Raw genomic sequence first — 23,109 nt, 5'->3', positions numbered from 1 at the left:
ACAATCGATACACATGAATCCAGTTTATATCAATGTTCACCGCTAAATGTCCCACAGTCTTCGATCATGGGACATAATTTGCCCTTTGTAATGTATGGTAATTTATTTTGCAATTCACTTTTAATATAATGCTTAATAATCTTAAAATAATTCCAATCTTTGAGAAAGCTGCACGTGGTTCACATATTCACCGATTGAAAGATGCAAAACTGACAGTTGACTCCGGGAAATTTCTTTCTTTCTTACCTTTCATTTTCATGAGGAAAGCAGAAGATTATGCATCAATTTTTTATCATCATCAATACATGCATTTGTTTATGTCAAAACTACTGTACGTAATGTCTCTTTCGATCTGCGGTACAAATATCTGTGAAAAAAGACTATTATGAAGACAGTTATTGGCTTTTTAGCTTCATAAACCTGACTAGCTCAGTCACAGCTGTATTACCAGGTGTTAAAGAATGTGTAGGATGAATATGTATAGTTGATATCGTAGAAGTATTTCTTAAACACATGCTGTCATATATCTGCTTCTAGAGATTCTAATGAACTATCATTTACATTATTTAATATTTTTCAAGTTAACTGAACTCAAACAAATGTCACACAAATCGTTTTCAGCTTGATCAAGAGCAGATTAAAACGGAGTGGTTATGACTTTCTTTAAGAGTAAAAACCCAGGAAGATAGAGTTAGAGAGAAAGATGTACTTCTAATATCAACCTCAATGAACATCAGTTTCACTGTGTGTGGAGCTGTGTTTGCTGTACTCACTCTGATAAATAGATGAAGGCCTAAAAATAAACATGAGGGCATGGAATTCAAATCGATAGAGTAAAGACACCAACAGTGATGAGGTTAATGCAACATGATTCACTGGGAAGAGAGGAGAGGAGGGTGGACGCTCACCTCTGAGTCAACAGACACACATCAATCGCATGTGGATTCTCTGCAGCTAGAAGAGAGGTCATGCAAGAGTAAAGAGGACCGCAGTCGTTTACGCTGACAGGTTGAGAGGAAAACATCTCCTTAGGACTTCCACAACTCGCTCTGCATTCTGAAAACACATCCACAAAAGCCGTGTCTACCAGCCTTAGTGATGGAAAACAACCTTTGAACATGCTGGAAATACAGTACAAGCTTCACGCTGGGGAAAGAAGCAACAGAGGATGCGATGGCTGACAAACTCGTCCCCTCAGAGCCTCTGTTTCCAAAAACGTCTCTGCAGAGAAAAGGGATTGGAGTGATCCTATGCACTTCATGACATGCTGGATTGAATGTCAGACGCGCAGCAGTCAGTGGATGAAATATTTGGTGTTTTCACGCTTTGGCTTTTCCCATCTGCGGCTTGATATGCGACTTGGGAGGGAAGATTAAAGACTATGAAACGAGTGCATCAGGAAACCTGTCATCATAAGATCCGACTGTCGCTGGGGGGACATTTTCACAGCCGAGCTAAGCTCTAGCTCACAACAAATATGTAACCTTGATATATAAATGCAAAACTTGCAGTGGGAAAATGATGAGGAACTTGCAGGCTAGTCATCAGAAATGCTGCATGACACTGAAGCATCAGGTGTATAGTGTATTTTTCATATTTTCAACAAATCCCACGAAGAGACCAAAACAAACAATAAATTGATCTTTCTGACAACAGCTGCCTGTGTTTCATTAAAAAAAAGCCTGTGCAACAGACCTCCATTGTTGCAAAAAAAAACTATTAACAAGAATAAGTCTGAGTCAAAGCCAGTAGTAGTCTGATGGGAATATCGTCAGTTAGGTATTTGTCCAATACTTTAGATCATGGAGATAAATGATAAGCCAGGGGATCGCCATGGTATATTATTCATCCTGAGGGGAACATGAATTTGTTTAATTTGTGTAAAATCCATCAAATACTTGTCAAAACATTCCACTTGAAGCCAAAAATAGAGAAAATTGAGAGAATATATGTATTTTCATACATCCAGCTGTTATGTGTTTTGAACTTATTAACCATATCTACATTGATTGATCAGGGCTACCGGTCTGACTGTGAGCTCACCGGTTTCACTATAGGCAGAGTTTCCTCTATAGGAGAATCTGGAGAGGATGGGATGACAGAACGCTTTTACTCGCCACTTATGTCCAGCTTAAATGGGGCTTTCCAGTAAGATCTGCTCATGAATGGATTTAGGGCTAAGACCAAAACACATGCTTAATGGTTTTGGTCTTTTAATGGAATTTGTTGACAAAACCAAAAATAGCCGCATCCTTTAATATTTCTCCCAAAGCAAACCAAGAAACCAAGGCTAAGCATGAGCTTTGATTTCATTGTTATAGGAAATCTGGAGCTGCTCCACTGACATGCCACATAAAGCCAACTTTGTGGATTCATAGATTGGTGATAAATCCTTATTGTGATTAACTGCCCCCACATCAATCCATCATTGCAGGAGAGGCACACATTACCCCAATGAAGAATTATGAGCAGAACTAAAGTTGAATGAATCGGCTTCATGTAGGTGCTCAATGGTTCATATAAGTAAATAGGTGGTTGGGGGGTATGATTTTTTTTCTTCTTCCAAAGGGCAGTATGAAAGTATGACAACCACCAAAGTTGCTGCTAGTCCCTCTAGAAGTTGTCACCAGATTCCACACTTCAGTGATTTTAATCAGTTTTTACTTTTTTAGATTTATTCCCCTGTTACGGTCGCAAATGCAGGCTAAACTGTCTTAACTTGGAGAACCAACTGGGAAGTCCAGAAAAAAATACAGTTTTCATATTTTGTTCTGAGGGGCCATTAAATACACCTCCTCTTCACGTCAGTGTTTCGACCTGATTCAAGTTTAGTCAGAGGCTCAACTGAGGTCAACTGAGGTGTGTGTGTGTGTGTGTGTGTGTGTGTGTGTGTGTGTGTGTGTGTGTGTGTGTGTGTGTGTGTGTGTGTGTGTGTGTGTGTGTGTGTGTGTGTGTGTGTGTGTGTGTGCTATCTCCGCTGTGCAGCCCTGCACCCTGGGCTCCGCGTGAGTTGACAGACTTGCACTGCCACCCGCCTGGATGCCACTAACAGAGAACCTCTCTTGGCTCTAGTGGCTGTCTATCTGCGCGAAGAAATGTGTCGCTGTGTTTGGACTCGTTTGTGTTAAAAAAAGGGACATATGGAAATTTGACATTTATTGAATATGGTTACAATAACATGCAGCGACTAAATGCTACAACTCTACTAGACAGTGGCTCAAGACTAGACATGTTAGTGTGTCAGCTTACCTGCAGAAAAAGAAGAGGAGCCATGTGCTCATTGGCTAAAGAGGCCACTGTGCTGCTGCTTGAAAACCAGACTCACCAGACTCATCCATTCATCTGTTATCTACACCTGATAATCGGTCGAAGCCTCTCCCATCACACACTGGGAGAGAGGGCATAAGCTTCTCTATCGGATACAGACGGACGACTATTCATACTCACATTCACACTGACAGGAAAACGTTAAGTTGCCAAATCACCTTTTTGGAAACTCAAGAACCTGGAAGAAACCAGCACAAACAGTCACCCATAGGTTTTAAAATAATTGGAATATGGCACCCAAAGTTGCCACGGGTGAGTTATATAAAATGTGCACTTGACACAGAAAGCCCCAAACCGACTGGCGGATTCAATGCCAAGACCTTCTTGAACTAAGGCATTAGAGATAACCAGTTCCGGATAATAATAAAAAAAGATGCATTTCCCCCTTTTTCTGAGAGTTAGCAGGTCAAGTGCAGGAAAACAGTTATACCCCACCAGCAGACAACACTGAGAGACTGAAATTCTCAAGCCTTAAAAAGAGCCAGTGAACACTGGTGTGGTTTTGTCAAGATGTAAACCTCTGAAGATGGATAAAACATTTTTGAGTGAAGATGCAGTTTCAGTCAGACGCACCTACATCAAAGAATGGACTATTTCTAGCATATAGTTCCACAGTTAGTAGTAGAAAGGGCTCTGCTCTTTGAGGCGGCTCTCAAAGAATCTGAGCAGAAAACAAGGGATGGCTCAGAGAGATAATCTTCTCTTAAAAGAGCGCTCTACTGTTTTAGCTTTGGACTCCTGCCAGACTCACAATGGGCAGTTTTTTAAAAAAGTGTCCACGCAGCAGAACCTGATGTATTGATGAACTGTTTTTCATTGTCAAATTCTCATTGCCAATTTGGCCAGGTGTGCAGAGGAAGGAAGCCAACTTGGGTTTGATCTTCTCTCTCAAGTAATTTTTTCATTCTTGACACACCTATTTCTGTCACTTTTCCTGCGTAGCTGACATTGAGTGAGACACTAAGAACGCCTTCCATGAGACACTGTCTGAAAATGCGGCATTATCACCATATTTAATACAGCTATTGAGTCTATCCAATTCAATTCAATTCAATTTATTTTATATATATAGCCCAAAATCACAAATTACAAATTTGCCTTAGAGGGTAAATTTGTTCCTCTGCCCCGAAACCCTCATATCGGCACAGGAAAAACTCCCCTAAAAAGAACTGTAACGGGGAGAAAAGAAACCTATGGGAGAGCGACAGAGGAGGGATCCTTCTCCGTAGATGGACAGAAATGCAATAGATGTCACGTGTACAGAATAAACGACATAACAGTTACAAAACATTCAATGTATATGACATAAATGATTCATATAATAAGAGTAGTAAGCAAAGTAACGAAGGAAAAAAATAGGATTACTTATGAGTCTAAGGCTTTTGCTGTTGGGAAAAGTTATTAAATGGAACACCTCCACCTTCCAATGTGGTTGAATGAAATGTCGTACTTACAAAACATCACATGATCCTTCAGTCTTTCAAGCCGGAAGTCTCATCACTGATCAAGAATCAATAATTGACTTTTTATTTACCATAAGTACAGTTTCTCCCAAACCTAAACCAGTGTTTAGTTGCCTAACCCATACCTTAACTACAGTTTATTTGTCATAACCACAATGTTTCCCATACTTTAACCATACCTGCCATGCGCGGATATTGTAGGTGAGAACTTAAAAATCTGTTTCTACAGAAACATAACATTCCTACCTGGCAATTTGGTTGATTTTCATTAGTTTAGATAACTACCTGGATGTTTAAGTATCCACGTACGGTATACATGAGGACTCAGGATACTAATTAACCTTATTGTGTTTGGCAGGGCACAGGAGACTGAACCTGCTGCAGGGAGAGGTTTAGGTGAAGGCAGGATATTACCTTTTAAAAACAAGTGACTAGTCTGATTACATTTTGCAACATAAAACCCTGGTTAACTGGACAATGCACTATAAGGTCCAATGTTGTAGAAAGTGAGATTTCCATGTCTTTTTTATTGTTTATATTACAAAGCATGGTCTTGGAAAATTATGCTAACATTAAAATCACGTGAACATGTTCTAGTAGAAACCCAAAATACAAGTATGAACCTGAAAATGTGCACAATACGTCCCCGTTAAGGTTCTGCAATCAAAGCAAATGAAGTGAAAATGTTGTTCCTTCATCTTATTTTCACACCGCAGATCAAAATGTGATCAAACACTGTCGGCAATCAACTTTAAACCTTTGAAGAATGGCCCTTTACGGGAGAAGAAGAATTACAGTGTTAAAAAAAGAGAGAGAGAGACGGTTTTTCTTAGAAGTGTTGCCTTGGGCTTTTTATGCTACAAAGTCTATCCTCCGATCAAGTACACGATGGGTAAGGTTTACATCAGTCAGAGAAATTGTGCACTCAACAACCCCGCAAGAGATAATAAGCTATTATTTGTTCAGATATTCTCTCATGTAGCCGCTTTAAAGATACAGTATTTACATTTATGATAAATAATTAAGACCTTTCAGCACTTATTGCTACATCCACATTGAGCTGATATTGAGCACTAAAAGCCAATATTTTCCCTAATCACAAGAGTTCTTTTGTCATAATTAAAAAAAATTAAACTGTTCTCATGATTTTTTTTCATCTTCAAACTTGTTATTACAAGATAGGTGTATATTTAGTTTTTCTTTTGTAAATGCAATGCTGTTCCGTATCACGGATATCCATGGTTGTCAAATAACATTTACAACAATTCAAGGAGCCACTTTGTTGCACTGAATGACGTTTTCTTCATTACCGTGAACAATGCAATTTAGCCAATCCACACAAACACAGTCTTGCTGCTGCTGTAAATATTCTCCTGTTTCTGTCATGTTTGCTAAAAACTACAGCAGTGTTTAGGTGTGAAACTAAAGCTTCACAAAGCTTTGTAGCGATTGTCAGTTGAACGTGTAGCTTTCCAGCTGTTTTGGTTCACTGTCACTGCTCTTATAGCGTTGTTTTCGGCTGCAGCTGTTTTAGGTGAAAAAGCTTTAGAAATCCTCTGTACACCACCTGCTCAGCAACAATGGACAGACAAACATAGTTAGGGACTAGCTGGTGAACATAGAGGACAATTTAGCAGCCAAAGAATCAGATATTTCCCTCAATTGAAAAAGAACAAAATAGAGACAAAAGAAAGTAAATATTGGACTTACATCCGGCAGGTGGCCTGAAACACAACTCCAAAACAATGATACATTTTCTCTGCAACTACTCAATGTGTAAATCAGCAACCGTTTTATAACAAGTTAATACACAAGCCATAGCATAAAAACGTGTCAATTCGTCAATTTTGTGTTCACAACTTGTTTCAAAGTGGCGAAAACATCTGTAATGTTCAAATAGAGCTGGAACAATTAATCATTAAGATGCCCATTATTAAATTAATCGGCAACTATTTTGAAGATTGATTTATTCTTTTGAGTAATTTTTTTAAGAGAGAAAAAATCTGAATTCTCTGCACAGCTATTTACAGGTGAGCATTTTCTGGATTATTTACTCCTCCAGACAGTTAACTGAAAATCTTTCATTTTTCGGCAAAACAGGACATTTGAAGACGTCATCTTGGGCTTTTGGGAAAGTGAATCAACATTTTTTACCATTTTCTTTTCTGACTGATTCATTTTATCGACTCAACAACTAAATCGATTAATCAAGAAAATAATCAACAGATTAATCGTCAATGAGAATAGTTAGTTGCAGCCTTACTTTTAAAAACATAAACATTTGGTAATTACATCCATTAAATCTAAACGTATCTCCCTGATTTGCAACTACATCCCCTTTCAAATTAAGCCATTTTTATATCTGACTATTAGCACCGCTGCTAACAAGACAAGCAGCCACCAGCCTCCAGACCTCACCCATGTGTGATTTGATAAAGATGACTATTTTGTTATGGTTTAGTCTTTCGTTTATCTATTATACAGTCCATCAGACAATTGAACCTGTATTTCACCCAGTTATTATGGCAGCATGTGCAGAGATTTACTCAATTCCCAGCAGAAGGTTGGGTTTTTGTTCAACACAATATGACGCTTCTCAATAAAACATGACCAAAATCTTTATGAATCTAATTTCTCAATATGGGAAAACATTTCTGCCATGTGCGGATACAAAGGCAAGCTTTTTTTAACCTCACATTTTTCTTTCTAATGGGGGTCTATTAAATGGTTGAACTGTTGCAGCCAGTCTCCACCAAAACCTTTCATGGCAATGGAGAAATGATGCACCAAATTACTGACGCATGTATCCAAACAGTGCTGGTATAATCCGAGAACATTGGAATTAATTACATCTTACTGTTGCTCACTGGACCTCATTTATATTCAGAACAAATGGACAAAGTGTATTTTAAAGGTGTGTATCTGCTCTTGCTAACCCGATCGATGCTCGTATGATCGGGGGGGAAAGAAAAGCTATTAGGAGAAGCTCATTAAATGACCTTTTGTGAGCTCAGCAGGTCAGCATTCAAGTCAAGTAACAACGATGGTGAATGGGCTACATTCTGTGGACGGTCACATAGCAGTATGTGGTAAATGCCCAGTTAAATATTTTAGACCAGCTGCACCACATAAGGACTAATATCCTATTGACTTTCTGTCAGGCCTGATATGTAGCCTACAATAAAAAGCATTTCATTGAGTGAGCTAATCCTAGTGCAGTTTGTAACACAAGGGTTTTAATGTTACCGACTGTTCAAATATAAAAAACTAATGAAATTAGTTTTCTCAAGAAAATAATTAAAATTTACATTACGTTAGTTTTAACGGTGTGTGACCATCGAACAGTTCAATTAGAAAGTTTATTGATTTTGCATTTAGATAGTCTTGTAAATCTTAAAAAAGAAATACCCGTACACATACCAAGTGCCATACCACAAGATGCAAGTACAGAGGGTGACAGCAATATGGTGAGACTTGTGTGTGTGTGTGTGTGTGTGTGTGTGTGTGTGTGTGTGTGTGTGTGTGTGTGTGTGTGTGTGTGTGTGTGTGTGTGTGTGTGTGTGTGAGAGAGAGTAAAGAGATATTCTTTAATCCATATCTATTTCAGTTTGAGCTTCCACACATCTAAGCAGACCAAATATCATCTCAGTCTGCTCCACTCTTCTGTTTGAAAATGAGTTTAAAAATAACTAAAGCCAACAGCTGACTGACACAGCAATCAGGATACTATTGATAGATCAGCGAGAATCGTCTATTTATACATCACGTCTGCAACGCCATGCAAAACGTATCACTTGTACTTTCTATTGTGTAGCAAAATTAACATTTACAGCTAGGATAGCTACATGTGTTGAGATAAGGCCATGATCCAGATATTTATAAAGAACTCAACCAGTATAGTGAAGGCCGGTGTACATGTTTACAGAGTGTGTGACACGCTGTCCTGTTACCGTGTGACGTATGACTTTAATAAGACAAATCTCTTTTAGGAAGAAAAGCGTACTGCAAGGTGAAACGTTCTTTTGGGTGAGCTGCTAGCCAAGGTCACTTCTCTCTTTAAGGATGAAACAGAGACCATGATTATTCTGGAGTCTATAGTGTGGTTAGACTTGGTTAAACAGATTACTACATTTATTGTAATAAATAAAGAAATATATAAAAAAAATATAAATAATAATACAAATATGATCTTTTTTAATTGGGAAGTTTCAGGTACAGGAAATAAATTCTCCACACCAGACTCTCCAACTGCAACAAACAAACAATACAATACAATTATCCCACAATATACTTCAAGATAACAATAATTTCACAAATAATAGCCACTTAACTGTGCCTGAAAGAAAAGTAATACACTTGCCATGCAAAAGTTGTAATAAATAAAAACGATCTTGACGGGAGAATGTGTGCACCTGTACAGAAACTCTAACCTATGCGTACAGACGTCAGCGCTGTCTCACCATTACATTCACCGCACTGTAGGCACTCATTGTCAGCTGTGGAGCAATCCAAGATAGCATCAAGGGCATTAAATAGATGCAGAACAGAGCGTCAATATTCTCAAGATTCAGAAATATCAGCCAATACTGTGCTTATAGCACCAAGTATGATTTTAGTTTACATAAAGATTGGCTTTTAAAAATCGATCTATCCAATGCAGCTATCAGAGTTCACTGGAGATACAGCGGTGGTCACAATGTCAAATATTCACCACCTGCACATATGGATTGTGAAAATGAGCAAAATCTAGAAATAAATCCTGTGGCAGCTCTCGCACAATCCATATCCTCATTATAAGTCCTTTTCATAATGCTGGCCATATATATATATATATATATATATATATATATATATATATATATATATATATATATATATATATATATATATACACACACACACACACACACACTCACACGTTTATTTCATAATATAAAATAATATATATAATATAAAATATTTAATTTTCTTATACCTATTCTTTCCCTTTGTTTGTCCAGCTTTGTTTTCCTTGTCCCTAGCTGTCATGTCTATTTCTGTGTAGGTAAATTGAGAGTCAAATTCCTTGTATGTGCATGCAGACTTGGCCATTAAAGGTGATTCTGATATTACCGTATTGGGAGTTCATGAGTATAAAAAGTTTTATCATGCTTTAGTTGCAAGATATTGTGGGAAAACAAATTAAATACAATTTCATGAGCATTTTGCAGCTCGGCAGTTACATTTCTTTCAAAACATATATGCTGGTGCACATGAGTAAATAGAAATGTACCATATGTAATCTACCTCTGTTATCCAGTATTGGTCAGACTTTACCAGTAGCCAATCAATGGTGAGTTCAAATCCATGTTAGCATGTGGCAAAAAAATACTGGTTCTGAAAAAGGAATCTGCTAATTTACCAAAGTGCAATATTCTAAAATGGTTTAATGGGAAAGCACTGTTTATTGGAATAATTGACCCTTGATCTGAGCACTAGTATATTCCAAAAAACACTATCCATCTCTGCCAGATGCGCACTGCCACAGGGAAAGCAGTGTAATGATTGGTGCCAGATTATACATATGTTCCCCCTTTCCTATGCCTGATAAAGAGCCTAAAGCAAGACCGGGCAGAGACAATGTCTCCCCAGAGGCCAGACAGAGTTATTGAGCTACTCGTGCTCAAGTTATATATCTGCTTACATGATATTTATTACTGCTATAACTAAAGAAAGGAGCCAGAGACAATAACCTTCATTTCCCCCTTTTGTCTAACAAAGAGGAGCCATTAGCTGTGCCATTCTATGTTGTGCTTACAGTATATTTTGCAGGACGGGAACACATTGGTAAAGTTGCCAGTTAGTTCATTTGGTTACATTAATGCAAACAGCAGCCTTGGAGTAATATAAATCGTTAAGAACTCAGTATCTATTAGTCTTTCAGGGAAAATAAAATAGAAGAGGTTATTGGAAAGTCTGGCTCCCGGGATAGAAATATGCTTCTCTCTGTGGGGGTGGTGGGGGGGGGCATCATCTTTCCCTCTCTGGCCGAGCTGGCTGACTTCCCGCTGGCTACATCCACACATGAATGGCATGAACAGCATTTACTAATAAAGGTCCTTGGTAATATTTCATTTCTGGACCTTTGGATCAAGAGTTAGTTGAGGATAAACGTATGCATCATTTTACAGACATTCGTTCTGTAACGATTGTGTCCGTGATGTCCTAAAACACCCACGGTACAGATTATAAACGCTTTGGATTCAGGTAACGATCTGCCCTTTCCTTCGATGCCACCCTTGGGGGCAAAACTTCACACGTTTTGCACCACTAGTGGTCAAGATCTAACAACATTGTGTTTCAATGTTTCATGTGTAGTTAACATTACTAGAGTCTCCGGGAGCTCCATCGTGATACTATGAACTATATCATATACATTTACTCTCAAAAACACATAAGTGAAAAAATAACCCTGCATTGTCGCTGGCTATTTATGGGTTAAACAAGTGGATAGTGAAGTTGGGGATGCAAGTAGAGGGAACTGTGAGAAGAATAAGCGTGTGACTAGACCTCCTTGTTCGTCCCCGTCATCCCTCCTTGCTGCCTTTGGCCTTTTAAGCAGACGCTCTGAATCCAGAGCCATGCTGTCAGAGCGGATATCCACATCAAGATGTGTTTCTTTGCACAGGCACGTGTGTGTGTGTGTGTGTGTGTGTGTGTGTGTGTGTGTGTGTGTGTGTGTGTGTGTGTGTGTGTGTGTGTATATGTATGTATGTATGTATGTATGTATGTATGTGTGTGTGTGTGTGTATTAGTGAGTGAATGTCATTTATACACAGTGTTTGCATCTCTGCCGTCACTGTCTGAATGCATGTCTTTATGTAAATGACATGCACACATTTATTTATTCAGGTATAAATATATATATGTCAGTACATCTTTTTCTTGCATGTACTACTGTATATAGGCTTCTAGTGTGTAGGAGTAAGTTAAATATAACTAACAGACAGGTGAAATGTAATGAGCCATTCAGTCTTAACCTTCTGTAACCCTTTAGCTTCATTTTGAGCTCATATGATAGCAGAGAGAAATTGTAGTTATCACCTTCTTTGATGTTCTCGCAGCAAAGAATTTCGACAATAAATGTATTACTTGAAAGCATTTGCATGTGCATGGTGATTTAGTTGTGAATATGTCATCTAGATTTCCCAAATGGGCTGGAAGGTGCAAGAGCAGATTAACAGCACAATTAAATAGATTTACCTCGAATTATATAGTAGGAGTCCCTGTATAGATGTGCACCTGTGAGAGTCTGCAGTGCATATATATGTGTGTGTGTGTGTGTGTGTCTGAACTTCTATCTTTATGAGGACCAGATGTTCACAATAAGATTTGGTTTAGGATTAAGGTTAAAACTGGCTACATACTCGAAACAAATAGAGGGCAGGATTTAAATTCTACTACTGGGTCAAATTTGCAACCAGTATCTAACAGCATGGCAAGGATATACGCAAAATTGATCTGCAATATATCTTATGTCGGCCTATATTGTGTTTACAGTGCCACTAGCTGACTGACTGTACAGTAGTTTGTTTATTGGATTAAATCCAAAGTGGCAAATACTAGAAAACTGTTATTTTGGCAACCTTGCGCTGAGGTTTTCACTGGCTGAATGCAAGCTGCTACAGCTAACCGCTAACTGAAGGTCTGTCTATGAGATAATATCCTCGGTGGCCATTTTACCTGGGTCACGGTTTAAACTTGCCGTAATTGGAACATGGTGAAAGATGCTTTTGGTGCCTTTATAATCCTTGTGTTTTTCTACTAATCCACCAATACTGTTTTTATTCAAGGTAATGAGCGTAAGAAAACTCTGCCTGTTGAGAATACAAAATTTGGATTGAATTCTGATCATAATAGCTCCAAGAGAACAAACATTTGGCATCTTTGGTATGCAGAATGGCTAATGTCCTTCATTAAGCAATATCTTTTATGCAGAAATCCTAAATAGATTCGGTATAACGGCCTTCAGGCATGCAATTATAATTACACACAAGAGAGAAACACACGTACTGTGATATATTAACAGATTAACGTTATAATTTGAGTCACTTCCTGTTTTGCAGTTTTTTTTCTGGTTTGTTTTGATGATAGGGAGAGGTTAAATAACCTTGCTAACTCTAAATGAGGAGTCGTTTTAGTTGATGAAGTAAGTCTTGTTTGAGAAGGTTAATGCCGGCATCAGAACTCCCGATGGAGTACAAAATCTCCTTTCTCTGACTGGATTACTTTACCTGATCAAGACCTACATTTTATTTTGCTCTGCTGAAAGGAAAATCTTATAAAAAGGCATGAGGTAAGTGGTGGAAATATATGATGACAGACTGTCGGTATCAAGGCGTCTTATTTTGGTTAGTCAGATGTGGTGAACATGTAGTGCGACCCCTCTGTCTGGAATAACAACGGATTGTGTGGTTGGTTGTTCCGTGTTGCTGTCAAGGACATGGTTAACGTTACCGTTTTGACTGTAACGTAGCTGGCTTGCTGGTTATGCCTTGAGATATTTTGAAATGGGCTTTAGGAGTGAAGACGAGCACTTCTCCTTGACGTTAATACGTTGAAGGTTTACTTTACACTTGATTTACATGGAATTAGCTGCCTAGTAGTCAAATGTAACATTAATACCTTTGTTAGAACGTTAACGTTACTAAACATTACCTTTGAGCCAAGTTGGCGTAGCTAACATTAATACAATGTTTGCTGATTATAACTTAACTGTTAAGCAAACAGATTGGTGCTGTGTCTATTGAGACAGCAATCAGCAATTACTTTGACTTTGAACTCAGCTGGTCCATTTCTTGGTAGCCAACAGTAAAATTACCAAATTCACCAACTTTTTGTAGGTTTAGTTGACCCCTATAAATAAGTCTCATCTACTTTATACTGGCGTGTGGTAAGTAAAGCCAGCCGCCCTGGTCTCTTTGGTTTTTGGTAACGCATAGGTGCTGCACAGCTGACAAACAGTTGTTGGCCATTAGTGGCTAAAATAAATAATGCCCTGGTACGACAGTTGACAGTTATCTCATAAGTTACTATGTAATGTTGTATCTACTGTTTTATATCTATGGAAAAAAAACATGTTTACACATAGGAGGCTGGGATGTTTGAGTGGGTAAGTTCATGTTTTGATGTTCTAAAACACCTTGAATTCATATGTTCTGATGTATGTTTTTGTATCTATATGGCGTTTATGTTGAGTTTATGCATAATGCAGCATGTGGGGGATTCATAAAATGCATTGGAAATGAATTGGTTCAATGTCTCAGAGGAATAAAACTAAATAAGCAGTTGATCAAAAAGGCCACGATGTGGCTAAGCGACACACCAGCGGCTGTGGGTGTGTATTCAATGGCTGCCGTATTTCAGACTATAATGAAATTAGGAGAGATGTGAATGACAGTCATTTCCGACATATCTGCATGAAGATGCTCCACTGATCTAAATTAAGTCGCAATTTCACTTGTTTTGTCTCTACTGCTAAGCCACAAATGGAACTTGAGTTGCTTGGTAACCTCTAACTTTTAATCAGTCACAAGTCACCTCGTTGCCCTCAGATGTGGCCTCACTGTTGATGAGGTTAAAACTGTCTAACAGTTTCCGTGCTCTTTGTCTCCGTCTCCCCCCTTAGGACAGTCATTATGTCCATTTTGTCGCCTGTCTTCTCTAGTGTGCCGCCTTGCAGAGTCCCAGTAGCAAATTGCTTAAAAAACACAGAAGACATTGGACGAGGAAAGGGAGTCTGTGGCCTCAAGTATTCTATTCAGGGTTATGATAACACCACACGCGGTTATTACTAACATCATCATCACTCCTGAGATCTTCGAAGAGCGTGACAAGAGCATTCGACAAAAGAACTGCCAAAGATTTATGCTGAATAAAACAGTGAGGGCTTTGCAAAGTAAGTGTGCTCGCGTGCATGTGAGTGTAGGAGAGGTTGTGAGGATAAACGTTTGACGCTCAGCAGGGTGCCATACAGTGCAGTGAGCGCTGTGTGAGGCGAGGTCTTGTTGTCACTAAGTGGTCTCAGAGGTGCAGCAGAATCGTGGGAGATGTCACAAGCCATTGCAGAGTCAGGTCAGTGCAACTGTGTGGGACTCAGGCAGTGTTGTGACCCTTAAAAGTGACCAATGGGTTTGCACATGGTCCCTGCTGGATGCTAACAAATATTTTTGTTTTGCAGTGACACCCTGTAACAAGACGAGTCTGCAAAAAGACTCTGTGAGGCCGTACTGAGGCACAGCAATGCTTTGAGGTAAGTGCTAACATTAACGTGCTCACAGGGACTATGTTAACGTGCTGAAGTTGAGCAGATACGTTTACCATAGATATTTTATTTTATTTTCGTGTCATGCACAAAACTTGCCCAACCCTCATGGGTTTACAAGACACCAACAATACCGCTGCAGTGGATCCACATCTCAAGTCACATTTGATTACAAAAAAAAACGGTTGCTTCACCGCTCAATCTTAAACAAAACATTCTGCCATCTCTCCCAGGCCTGGCAAATAAAATCTGCTACAAAGAAGGTTCCTTTCCTAAAACACAACTCAAGTTTTTCATAGTCATCCAGCCAAAATAAATCAACATAAATGGAAGTCACTTTACTAAAGAGGACATCCCTTATGTCCCATACACCATATACCCACATAGCCCTCTATCGAGCCATGCTGCTAGCTTTGCTAAAACCAATTGATCACCTGACTGGACCAACATTAAACATTTGATCCAATTCATAAATCATGTTGTCGATAGTAATGTGTAATTAGTTAGTATGTCATTGTGTTGTATTCCAATGAAACACACAGAAAAATATCTGGAGTTTTATTTGAATGAGCTTTATGTATTTTGATATGTTTGACTCCCACAGTCCTACTTTTATGTGTTGAGCAGATTTTCACTCGTATTCAAGGTGAGTCGTCTCTCATAAGTTTCTACCCTCTGATCTCCAGCACGACTTCGGTGGTTTTGATTTGATTTTGAGTTCATAAGATTACACAAAAAAAGCAGCAGTTCACTACACAGTTGAAAGCTTTAGACTAAATTTCTTTCTCAATTTGCAACCTTGAATGTAAATGACTGCTTTACTAGAAGTTGCAGTATTCCATGCAAAATACTAAGGTGAATGAAAATATTAAACCATGGCCTCTAATCAACAGCCTACAATGCTGCAGGTAAAGAGAGAGAGAGAGAGAGAGTCATATTTTTACTGCAAATTAAAAAGTCGATCCTCTTGGAGCAAAATTAATACAGCCAAGTTTTTTAATACATCAAACATTTCAATAAATAGATTTGAAATTTCAATGTAGGAGTTTATTAATGTTAAATGAACTAAGCTACCATGTATTTCCGGTGCAGACACTTGTGTAATTGAATAAGCACAGACAAATTGTCATATTAAAATGCACCACCATGCTGTTCTTATTTACATAATTAGAGTATGCAAGCAAAGCCTTCATCTGATCTTTCTGTAACTACATTAGGAAGCTGCTACGACTGTTTGATTAGGATATTGGGAGTCCACTTTCAAACATACAAGGGGATGATGAAGCTTATCAGCGTCTGAGTGAAAGTTGTAAATACTCACTCAACTTTGAGGTCAATTTACTGCAAAACATTTTTTAATTACACACCTGCAAACAAACAAGAAGAAGCAATGTGGGTCATTAGGTAATCTAGTGTAGCTTGTTACCCAGGCAGAGCGTCTGCAGTTACCAGTGGGGGGGGCATTAAATGTATCCATAGCTATTTTGATTGCTTCATTAAATTGTGCCCACTACCTGAAATGACAGGGTTTGCTGCTTTTATTTGTCATTTCATTGATTGATTTCTTAGTTTTTTTTTCTTATTTCATAGACGAAACAATCAATGAATCAAGATAACTATCTCTAGATTAATCAATAATGAAAATAATTGGTAGCTTAAGTCCTAGCAGTAAATCCAATGAAGACTGGTTGAGCAGCTGAAGGAGGAAGGTAATAGTAATGAATTCATGTTTAAAAAACACAAGATGCGACAACGAAGTGAAAGCAAACTTGACCAACTGAAAAAGAGCAAAAAAAGTGTTTGTGAGCATGAAACTGTATTTCTCCAAGCTCAAGAGGCCAGTCTCCATCCCAGACGACCACAGAAACACATCCTGCTACCATGTGAGGTTTGTAAATGGTCTGCATAGGAGCTCACATCAGTCACACGGTGCTCGTTTCATTACTCCGCCTGCAGGGACGGTCCCAGGGGGATCAGTTTCATCACCATCCACACCTCCACTTGGCACAGAGAAGCCCGAGTTCTGTTTTTCACAAATGGAGAGAATCAAACGATTCTCCGTTTGTCCCACTTCCTCATGAAGTCTCTTACTGGTATGAATGACATTCGAACCGAGATGCCGATTTATATTCAGTCATGCGATGTGTTATAATCCTATCGGTCCTCATTCCTACAAGCTTTGTTAATACAGATTCTGGCTCTACTGTAACTGCCTGCCGGGGGGATTGCTTTCTAGATTTAGTTTGGCCCACACCTAATCTTTTCCTCTGCGCTGTTGCACCGTTTCATCCCATCTCATCATTCTTGCTCTATTTCTCTTCATCTCTCTCTTCCTGTCTGTCTATCTCTCGGTTTCTCTGACTGTGACTCTCTCTTTTTATTTTATTTTTTTACAAGTGTTCCTCAGAAGCAGCCCGCGGAGGAGGAGTGTGTCAGGACTGTATGATTATTCATCCTGCCAAAGGATGAGAGCTTTTTTTAACTCACTCACCTTCTCGGCCCACAGCCAGTTTGTGATTTAATTCATCAACATCCTTCTTCTCTACAAACACGACTCCTCAGAAAGAGAGACCTCTGATTGCGACTCTCTTTTAGAAACAGCTTCACACACAGAAACTTTTACATCAAGTTAAGTGAAAGTCTACACTTTGCTTAGTTAAGCATATATTCCCTTACCATTTCCACTGTAAGAGCAGAATTTGTAGTTTTGTGCTTGGACAATAAACGTCACTTGAATGAAAGAAGTATGTGCTTTTTTCACGCTCATTTATGCAAACTTGCAGACTGTGTTCCCCAATAGACCATTACAAACCAAATTGATATTATGCAAATACAGACAGAAAATTAGCTCAGGGGATGAGAGTTGTACTATTGGGACAGTCCAAGGCTGCCAGCAGTATGAATTAATTGTGTCCTGGCATGTGGGGCCGGAGGAAGCAAGAGCAGGGCGGGGGTTTCATCCCTCCTGGTGGGGCCTGGAGCGCGGCTGGAGTTTTAGATCTGGTGATTAGGCTGAGAGGTCGAGCTACTCAGTGGAAATCTCCTCTGAATTCTGAGGAAGCGCTGAAGGCATGTTCTTCACTGCATCAGAAGAGTAGGAGAGAGAGAGCGGGGAAAAAAAGCTTCCTTTTTTTTTTTTTAAGATGCAGACACAGCTGGCCAGTACACAAAAGATGAGAGGACTTAAAAGACTCTTTGATTTGAATCCAGTCTCATTGTGAGATTTGTCATTAGACCATTTTAGGGCAGGGCCAATGTCTATTACACATGAGCAAAGAGTCTTCTTGCCTTTGTAAAAAAAAAAATCTTTGAACACCAATCACTATTGAGTGCTGCATGTAACAATTATTTGTGTAATTAAAAAAAAAAACATGGATGCCATTATAGAACAGCTCATAAGACACACTTGAATACTCCAATTTGTAGTATTACTCACAATGAAAACCACTGGCTGAAATGCAAATGTTCTGGAGGTTCATACTGAAAGGGAGATAAAAATGCCCAAGGCTGTATTTCCACCTAAGGCACTGCATTATTCACAAGATAGTCTGCTGTGGGTTTTGGGAAAACAGCATGAAAACAGCCTTCCATCTCTGAGAGATGAGGTTTACATCTGACATGATACACCTACACCTATCCCTCAGCTCCATCTGCATCGCCATAGAGAAAGTCAGTTTTCTCGCAAAGAATTTTCAGGCAGGCATTCATGTGTGAAAGCAAGTGTTGTGCAATGGTTCACAGCATTAACACACAGTTAAGAAATCAATAAGATGCTTCGATGAACAGAATACTATTATACTATTACCTTACTAAACATCAGACACAATATCATGCTCTTAGTGGAGAAGGATGGATCCATCATGAACAACTGAATAAATAACAGCCATGTTAACAAGACGCAATACAAAAAAATCAAATACTTCTCCACAGTTAAAACGAAGGCGTCAGTATGCTCATAAGTGCCGTGTCAATAATGGTGAAACAGTCTTAAACCCTCTCTCCTCACAACTCTGATGTTTGAATTGGGGGAATATGCATCTGAAACTGAAAATGTTGGCATTTACGGCCACTTCATGCAGTGATTGGTCATGCATGTGAAGGTGAGTAAGTAAGGAGCATTTTTTCCTTTCATACTCCAAAGACTTACTTCTGTCACTTTTCATGGGTGCAACACCACTGATGCCTTTGAGGAGAGACTGTGCTAAATTTTTAATGAAATCTATTGCTTCCACACGGCTATCAACATGGCGCACTGGGAGGCAGTTTGCAGCTAACTGTGCCAACAACGACAACCGTGCTCACAAAGCTAACAGTGTGGACCATAGAGTGAACCGAGGGTAGGCTCTGCTACAGCTTCAGGTTTCTTACCCCCCCCCACAGTGTAGCCATTTGGTACAGGCATTGATACTTTTTATTCTTGCACACGGTTTGTCAATATTCCTTAGGCCCTGCTTTGTTTTAAGCACACCCTAGCCTTAAAAGTTTTACTCACAGTTCTGCACTATGAAGTGACGCCAACCCTCAGAAGCTAAGCTGTAGTCTGCTCTGTAGCTGACCTGCTGACTTGCAACAATTGGTCCACAGTGCAAGTATGGGATCCCAAAGAATAAAGGATGAATCTTCAATAATATATATATAAAATTGACAGATTAACTGACAATAGAAAAATAATTGTTGGTCTCTGCGCCACTGTTAATGCAGATTTCAGTCATTTTGCATTACCACTATCAAGCAGATCTCAATATTGAACAATCATTTGATGATCATTTTTCTCTTTCTCCATACACACAAGGCAAAGTAACAATAGTAAACCAACTGTCATGAGAATGTGCAGCTGTTTACTTGAGACCTACTATTTAATCAGACAAACGAGCATCAGGTTTTTCCCTTCTGTGATGTAACTGGCTGGCGTTACAAGTTCTTGACCAAGTGCAAGTCAAACAGTTTGCAGATGACACCTAACAGCACAGCGAGCCTGCCATGTTGATTCTTTATGTGCAATGAACGTGTCTTTTCTTCATGCCTTACATGCAACCACTGTGCACAGCTCCAACATCCATTTTCTATTTCCAGTTATTATGCAAGACATTCATAACATGAAAATGATTTGCTTCTAATCCACCATTTCCTTCGAGGTGCTGCTCCTGAAGTAGTCCCTGTAAAGTACCTCCAGCACAGCGGTTAAGTCCTCTGCTGGGAATCCTTTAATTGCATCACTCAGCAATCATGACACTCTGATCCCCTCGGGAAGATGAGCGTTCCTTTCCAGTCAATCAAATTTGCCGTACTTAACCTCTGTCACCTGTCACTCATCTGATTAAACACTGCCAATAATGAGGAATGTCAACACGGGAACTCTTGCTGGGCGCAATAGGCCAGCTGGAACGATTTTCAATAATGATTTATTATTTGATGCATTCTCACCAGTATGTATACAGATAGCTTGTAAGTTTTATCAACAACCTGATGATGATTTGTAATCTCAGTTGACTTACACCAAGTTGAGTACAGTTGTCACATTTTGACAATTAATATTTAAACAGTTTTATTTATTCTATTATACAGTTTGTAAAGCACTTTAAGGTGCCACTATGTATGAAAAGGCCTATATAAAGAAATTACCTAGTATCACAAGGGGAATAAAACTCTGTACGATATTAGTTCTAATAAAATGAAATAAAAATAATGTTTTTTTGAAAAAACTGAAAAAAAACATTTGAGCCAACCAGGATAGGAAGTCAGTGAAAAAGGGGTTAATCCTCATCATGTCCCAAATCATTGGAAATTTGCACATTTCAGAACACCTTCTGAAACGCACCTTTTAGTGTCATCATCTGTTATTTCCAATGCCAAGAATTAAGTTAAAGCTCAGCAATGACTATGTGCATCAAAATACAAATAACTCGGTATTATTTTAAAGAATTCAATCAATGCAAAGTCACTAGAAAGTCAGACAGTATAAATCGCCGCTTTTGTACAGAAAAACTGACTCAAATTGCCTCAAATCAGATATTTCAATAAAAGTTAACAGTATAATAAAGCTCACAGCTGAGAACTACAGCACGACTTCCTGACTTGTAAATAGCTTACATTGTACAACTTCCAGCGAAAAATGATAGTCCCTCTAGGAAGTCAATTCAAAATAATGAGCGTCTCGCCACATTTGGAAGCACCCAATCTCCTCTGCCATTCTTAAATTTGCCAACCCCAGCGTCTGTCCTCCCCGCACTCATCTGTCTTCACCCACTTACAGCAGCTGTTGCTAGGGAACAGTTCATGCCTGCATGTACATATTAAGTTCCAAAACAATATTCAGGGTGCGATGAATCGACTGGTAAAATAAGAAATTCTATATGGAAAGCGATTCGCTATTTCAGTACTGAAATATGATTACCAATATTAAACTATAATGCATTACACTACTTTATAAGTTAGAAAGGTAATATAATCAAATGTATTGGTTACTTCGAAAGAATTTGTGACGTTAAGCCTCAAACTTCTCCTTTTACCCTCCCGTGAACCAGAAACCCGTGGCTGAACTGCTCACAGTAAACATTCTGCTTTGTAATCAAAACCTACAGGGGATTTTCTAATTAGGTAAGGAAACAGAAACTACACTGCGCGTGGAAGACGGGATGAGAGGGAGGATGCAGGAGGAAGTGTGGAGGAGGGGGAATGGAGAGAGAGAGGAAGCAAATAACAGGAAAGAGGTGGGGAAGACGGAAGGAAAAAACAGCAGAAGATGACAGGAAGACTGGGGACTTATCAATTAATTATAACGCCAAGGCAACTAGAGACAGTCGTAGGAATAGCATGCAGCAGAGGAGTCACAGTGGTGAGGAGACTGGGACCGACCCACAGAAAGAAAGCAGAAGGAAAAAAAATTTGCACAGGGAAAGCGATGTGCACAAAAAGAGATTGGATAGGGAAATTTGCACATAAAAAGCCCCAACAATGAGACTGGATTGAGGGAATGACAGAGGGGAATAAAAAACCCCAGACAGGCCTCTTAATCATGATCCAAGAAGGCAGCGGGGCAGTCTGCCAGCCACCTTGAGCCCACATACCTGTCTGTCAACGTGCCAGCTCTGCATATCCCACGGATGATGTTCCAGAGGGGCCCAGCTCCGTGGCCACACATTCCAACACAGAGGCCCTTTGAGTGGGCATGAGACGGTGGTTATGTGGCCAAGGGACCGCTCTGGGTCAGCCAGCATCGCAGAGCTAATACGTGCCTAGACTTTCTACCACTGAGCCCCTCAGGCCCCAACAGTCAATGAGCCCAGAGATTGCTGTGCCGCTTTCACTTTGGAAGCTCGGGATGCGAGGACGAGAGCGGGGGGGGGCAAAGCCACGGTGCCTTGGAACGAGAAGTAAAACAAACAGACGTTTTTTAGAAGCGGAAACGGGCTGGCTGCTTACATCTTAGCTTGCCCCTGATGTGTATTCAGCATTAGCAGCAACACAACAACAGTCTCTGAGCAACATCCTTTATCCTCTCTCCTGTCATCCACAGCTAAATATCCATTTTAACTAGGAAGCTGAAATCAGGGAGTTTGTGTAAGAATTCTCTCTTTGTACTTATTTGCAATTCACACGGGCAGCGTAGGCCTTCTCCAAATCATACTTGCAAATGATGCATGGGAGTATTGGTAAGTGGGTTCACAGGGATGTCGGGAGGTAAGCAAGAATCACAGACCAATTCAAAACCAATATTTCAAGAAATACCCCCATTGAGAAAAAGCACTGCGGGGTGAGTTTAGTCAAGGCAGTTAAGACGTTTCCTTGAAGCAAACAAAACAAAAAGGCAGAGAGCCAAAGTCCTGTCCTCCATTTCACTCGGCCAAATATGAAAGATGACACCATTTTTTTTTTTACAAAGCCTTGTTATGGATTAAAAAAAAACATATTTTAAAGTAAGAAACCCTTACCAAACGAGATAATCAGACATACCTCGTTTAACATCTTCTTAAGCCAGAGCACATTCATGTTACAACCTCACAGGTGTTGGTCTTC

At 39.4% G+C, this 23,109-nt stretch overlaps 1 protein-coding gene across 1 annotated transcript in view; it reads right to left on the bottom strand.

Moving 5' to 3' along the window:
• Positions 1 to 23,109, bottom strand: part of grid1a (glutamate receptor, ionotropic, delta 1a) — a 241,906-nt gene extending 218,797 nt beyond the window's left edge. Inside the window, exon 1 of the mRNA XM_054599769.1 lies at positions 23,047 to 23,109. The gene's annotated coding sequence lies outside the window, so the exon portion shown is untranslated. The remainder of the gene's footprint in view (positions 1 to 23,046) is intronic.

This window comes from Anoplopoma fimbria, chromosome 6 (genome assembly GCF_027596085.1).
Source record: "Anoplopoma fimbria isolate UVic2021 breed Golden Eagle Sablefish chromosome 6, Afim_UVic_2022, whole genome shotgun sequence".
NCBI lineage: Eukaryota > Metazoa > Chordata > Actinopteri > Perciformes > Anoplopomatidae > Anoplopoma > Anoplopoma fimbria.
The sequence above is the reverse complement of the archived record's forward strand: the minus strand, read 5'-3'. Positions and strand labels throughout refer to the sequence as shown.